Here is a 6,367-nt window from a genome sequence, read left to right on the forward strand (position 1 = left end):
ACGCTCTCCCGGCTCACCTCTCGGTCCCGACACCACAGGTTGAGTACCATCGGTTTAATACATTCCTCGTCTCCTCAGCCCTTCCTTTCTGTTAGCTACCCGTCGTGGCTCATCCCGTGTCCTAGGTTTAATTTAGAATGTTCTCTTGTCATTTACTGTACTTACTGTACTAACGCCATGTTGAATGGTTCATTAAACATGGAGGAACACTGGAGGCAGATTTTTCTTTTCAAAAGCTCTGCAGATTCCTGTGTAATGAGATTGGCAGGAAACGGTGTAGCTTAGCCGACATTAATGTGAAGACTTTGCAGAAGAGATAGGTCATTATTTTGGGGTGAACATAGTATGGCGGTCATATCGATGTGTGTCGAAGGGGCGGAGCTTGCTTTTGGTACATGAGTTATTTTTAAAAAATTGTCAAAGAATGTTATTTTTATATTCCCATCTTGGACAACATGGAAGTTATTTTTGGCCGTAAAAACATTTGAATAAAATGAAGATGATGAACTTGCCGTGTCCCTGTCTTAACGGATTGCAGAACGGGTACAATACAGTACAGCTCAATACACACAATTGTTAAGGGGATGCAGACCAGAGAAAGACTTTCGTCTTGTTTATATCAGGGTCCCCCATTTTCAATTCATCAGGACATTATGACATACATAATGACAGCGCCAGGGTACAAACAGACTCTACTCATTAGTCCCTGCGGTCACTGTTGTATTTCTTTTAATTATTCATTGTGATTTCTCGACTATTGTGTCCCTGTGTCTGATAAATGGTTACCGCTTGCTGTGCCATAAACTGCCACTTGGGGTCAATAAAGAGCAACTTGACAAGTTGACCTAGATACTAGCACAGTAGACAGTAGTATAGGCATAGATAGTACATAATGATGTGTAGGCCAATATGTGGAGCTTTGTACAAATACACATCTTTTCATTTCAAATTGTATTGTTATAGGCCTACGTTACTGTCTTTATTCATGCTATAAATACTTTCAGGTAAACATGACGACCTTTCCGTCCAGAACTAGAGCGACTGCCATGCACCGGTCAGAAAACAATTATGAACGGAGTGAACAATGAATAGCATCAAAAACTTTGCTTCAGGCACGAGACACCCTTACTGCACAATATACACAACATATAACAAATAACACTGCATGGCAGCATGTATGGTGTATATATATATATTTACTGTATACATCTATCCACATCCGTCTGTAAATACCTGCATACAATCCTTTTTATATATCTAGATACCATATCTGCACACATCCTTTGCCTTACTATACCAGTCTTTATACCTGTATCACACATTAATACAACTCTGTACATAAATCTGATTAGCACTATACTCCATAGTACTCATTTATATATTTTATGCCTAGTTATATATCATGTGTCTGAATATCCTTCTATATATCTACATAGAATATAACCCATAACTCTGTATGATAGCATGTACAATACTGCTGTATATATTTATTCTTAACGTATATATATACACACACATCTATCCACATACCTGCATATATAATCCTACATATCTGTACTAGTTACTATATATATATATATAAATATATTTGTACATATCCCTTACCTACTCATACTCAATCGTTTTAACATAGCTATAGATGCTATATCTGTACAGAATATCCTTTACCTACTACATAGTGTCTTAATACCTGTATCAGTGTACATAATACCAAAACTATTTACATACATCTCATAAGCACTACACGCAGTCCAGTTTAATCACCTGTACATTGTATATTACTATTACACTTTACTGTTACATTTGCACTCTGGTTGGATGCCACACTTCTTTTCGTTGTACTGTACTTGTGCTGCATGATGACAATCCATTTGAATCTAATCTAAAATGTTGGCCAACAGCTCAATAAACCAACTGTGTGTCCATCTTCAAAATCCTCAACACCTCCTATTTTTACATGCACCACTGCTGCCATCTGCTGGTGAGACCGAGTTAAATAAAGTTTTCAATCAATCAATCAATCAATCAATCACTGCAGCTCCCAGCGCGGCGCGCGCACAGTGCAATATACTCCAATTCAGCCATTGGGTGGGTGGTGCTGCTGAGCGGTTCTGCACCTGGTTTCTGGATGCTTCTCCACGCGGGACACGCGACCAGGTGGCCCCTATGACTGACAGGTGGCCTTGTGCGCACGTGTTGGCTAGCGGACCTATCACCGACAGGTGGGCGTGTACGGTATGAATAGGTCTCTCGCGAACTCAAACGAATTATCCATCTTCTTGTACCGTCTCGTTGGTAAGTCATGTTGATGCTAACTCTGAAAAGTTTATACATATTATAATTTGAGCAGCTATAAGTTATATATAAGTGTCAAATTATTTACAAAGTAACGTTACCGGTCATTAACATGAGTTGACTTGATAAATAGATGGATGTATATATGTTTTACACGACAAGTTAGCTAAGTTAACCATCGTTTCTCTTGCTAGTTCAACTACAGACTGTTCAACCATCTTGTGTAGAATGACATCGTATCAGGAGGTGAGTCAATAACATTACATTATAGTGCTATTCTTCTTTTAGTAACAAACACCTAGACTAGTTAACACAATCCAAGTGAAATGAGAGACATTCACAAATGTTTAGCTTTTTAGACATTTTATTTGGGGCAAAAGAAAACCCCCATTCAACTATATTATTACTGGGTCCATTGGTATAGTTTGACTATCAGAGTACACGCATTCAGACAGCGTTTGACACGATTCCCAGCGTCGTGTTTAGCCGCACTGTATTATTGTACAATTTGTACCCATTCTGCGAAGTTTTCAAGCCATATGAAAGCCATGGCAGCAGGGGGCCGCGCGCCACTCGGAACTAGTGTTGTGACGTCACGTCGCGTGGTTCTCCCGCCTGGACCATGACATGTCCTATTTGAATATTCATGACGTTCCTTAACCTTAACCTTCTGTGTGTGGTAGTGAAAGGGTTAACCTTCTGTAGTGTGGTAGTGAAAGGTTAACTTTCTGTAGTGTGGTAGTGAAAGGTTAACTTTCTGTAGTGTGGTTTGATTGATTGATTGATTGAAAAGTTTATTAACAGATTGCAGAATGGGTACAGTACAGTACAGCTCAATACATACAATTGTTAAGGGGATGCAGACCAGAGAAAGACTTTCGACTTGTTTACATCAGGGTCCCCCATTTTCAATTCATCATAACATATATGACATACATGACATACAGATAGACAGTACTGCTACATCTATACATTTATGACATATCAGATTTGCAAATACAGTACTGTTTGTGATACAAAAGTGTCCAGAAAAGGAGTGTATATACATTTGGCATAGAAACTGTACATTGGAGGAGGTTGGTTGGGTGGGGTTGGGTGGGTTGGGTGAGGGCTGTACATTGGAGGGGGGGGGGGGGGGGGGGTTGGGAAGGGGACACACACATTTTACACTGTACATTGGAATATTGACAAAGCCTTACTTGGTCATTTACTGTACAACTAGGTTAGGACATTTGTAGGGGCCAGTTTCGAATTGCAGTCTCACGTAGGTGTTTTTTGAGAGTGTTTTTGAAGGATGGGTAGTGATTCACATTCCTTTACAGCTTTAGGCAGGGCGTTCCACATTGATGTGGCATAATTGCGAAACGTGTTTAGTCCCTTGTTTGATCCGAATCTGGGTTTTACATGATTTGTGGAGCTCCCTCTGGTGTTGTGATCGTGGTATTCACTGACCTTTGGGAAGTATTTTGACATGTACATGGGTACCTTGGTCGCGTAGTGTATCTTGTAGACCAGGCCCATTGCAAGTTGCTGTACTCTGTCGTCTACTCTAAGCCATCCTAGGTTGTCAAAGTGGGCAGGGGTGAGGTGGGTTCTAGGAGTCAGGTCAAGTAGTAGTCTGACTAGCTTGTTTTGAGATGTTTGTAATTTGTTTTTTAGTGCCTTTGAGGTGCTTTGGTACCATGAGGTGCAAGCATAGTCGTAGTACCCTTGAATGAGTGCTCCTGCTAGAGTCTTCAGGGTATTCTTGTTTACCAGAGCGGAGATCCGGTACAAGAATCGCGTTCGTTGGTTGACTTTTTTTATTACATTGGATGCCATTTTGTCACAGGAAAGATTAGCCTCTAGGATGGAACCCAGGTAGGTAATTTCATCTTTCCTTGTGATAATATTGTCACCCACTGTAACCGAGAAGCCGTCGGTCTTGCTGAGTTTGTTATTTGAACCGAAGAGAATGGACTCTGTTTTGCCCATGTGTAATGATAGTTTGTTGTCGGCGAGCCATATGCAGATTTTGCCTAGTTCCGAGCTGAGGGCTTTTTCAACCTGTAACTTGTTCTTGTCAGAGACCAGCAGGGCTGAGTCGTCCGCAAACAGGAACAAGTTGCAGTCACAAGCTGACGACATGTCATTTGCATAAATTAGGAATAGTAGCGGTCCTAGTATGCTTCCTTGTGGAACACCACAGCTCACTGTGAGGGGGGGGGGATAGTGTACCGTTTACTTCCACCATCTGTTCCCTCCCCTCCAGGTAGGATTGTATCCAGCTCACTGATAAACTATCAAAACCAATTGCTTTTAGCTTGTCAATCAGAATGGTGTGATTGACAGTGTCGAAGGCCTTTTGTAGGTCCAGCATGACCATGCCGCAATATTTGCCCGCGTCCACCTCTTGTTTGATGTGGTCGTTCAAGTAGAGAAGGCATGTGTCAGTGGAGTGGGATGTTCTGAAGCCAGATTGGAATTCGTAGATTAGATTCTTTTCCGCGAGGTACTTTTCGACCTGTTCGTAGACAATTTTTTCCATGATTTTCGAGATGGATGTAAGGATAGAAACAGGGCGGTAGTTACCCGGGTCTAATTTGCTGCCCTTTTTGTGCAGGGGTGTTACTCTCGCAATTTTGAAGTCCTTGGGGACGTGTCACGTGGTAGTGAAAGGGTTAACCTTCTGTAGTGTGGTAGTGAAAGGTTAACCTTCTGTAGTGAGGTAGTGAAAGGTTAACCTTCTGTAGTGTGGTAGTGAAAGGGTTAACTGTCTGTAGTGTGTTAGTGAAAGGTTAACCTTCTGTAGTGTGGTAGTGAAAGGGTTAACCTTCTGTAGTGGTAGTGAAAGGTTAACCTTCTGTAGTGAGGTAGTGAAAGGTTAACCTTCTGTAGTGAAAGGGTTAACCTTCTGTAGTGTGGTAGTGAAAGGGTTAACCTTCTGTAGTGGTAGTGAAAGGTTAACTTTCTGTAGTGTGGTAGTGAAAGGTTAACTTTCTGTAGTGTGGTAGTGAAAGGGTTAACCTGTAGTGTGGTAGTAAAATGGTTAACTGTCTGTAGTGTGGTAGTGAAAGGTTAACCTTCTGTAGTGTGGTAGTAAAAGGGTTAACTGTCTGTAGTGTGGTAGTGAAAGGGTTAACCTTCTGTAGTGAGGTAGTGAAAGGGTTAACCTTCTGTAGTGTGGTAGTGAAAGGTTAACCTTCTGTAGTGTGGTAGTGAAAGGGTTAACTGTCTGTAGTGTGGTAGTGAAAGGTTAACCTTCTGTAGTGTGGTAGTAAAAGGGTTAACTGTCTGTAGTGTGGACGTGGTAGTGAAAGGTTAACCTTCTGTAGTGTGGTAGTAAAAGGGTTAACTGTCTGTAGTGTGGTAGTGAAAGGTTAACCTTCTGTAGTGTGGTAGTAAAAGGGTTAACCTTCTGTAGTGTGGTAGTGAAAGGTTAACCTTCTGTAGTGTGGTGGTAGTAAAAGGGTTAACTGTCTGTAGTGTGGTAGTGAAAGGTTAACCTTCTGTAGTGTGGTAGTAAAAGGGTTAACCTTCTGTAGTGTGGTAGTAAAAGGGTTAACTGTCTGTAGTGTGGTAGTGAAAGGTTAACCTTCTGTAGTGTGGTAGTAAAAGGGTTAACTGTCTGTAGTGTGGTAGTAAAAGGGTTAACTGTCTGTAGTGTGGTAGTGAAAGGTTAACCTTCTGTAGTGTGGTAGTAAAAGGGTTAACTGTCTGTAGTGTGGTAGTGAAAGGGTTCATGCTCACTCAGATCAGATTTTTTTTGTTTGTTTGGCTGTTCACGTTATTAATTATTATAATTTTGTTCCAGCATGACCATGCCGCAGTATTTGCCTGCGTCCACCTCTTGTTTGATGTGGTCGTTTAAATAGAGAAGGCATGTGTAGAACATGAAAGGAGAGTAGAACATGTTTGTTCATTTAAAAGTATTACAAAATTTTATGTACTTATGTCATGAGGTGGTGAGCAACTTAACATTACACTCTGATTATTGCTGTGATGTACTTTTATAATTAAATAAATACATTTCATATACATTTGAAATTCATGGTTTGTTGTGTTCTTTATCAGTAGTTTATATAAATGTATT

The sequence above is a fragment of the Notolepis coatsorum genome, assembly GCF_963971535.1.
Source record: "Notolepis coatsorum genome assembly, chromosome: 9".
Lineage (NCBI taxonomy): Eukaryota > Metazoa > Chordata > Actinopteri > Aulopiformes > Paralepididae > Notolepis > Notolepis coatsorum.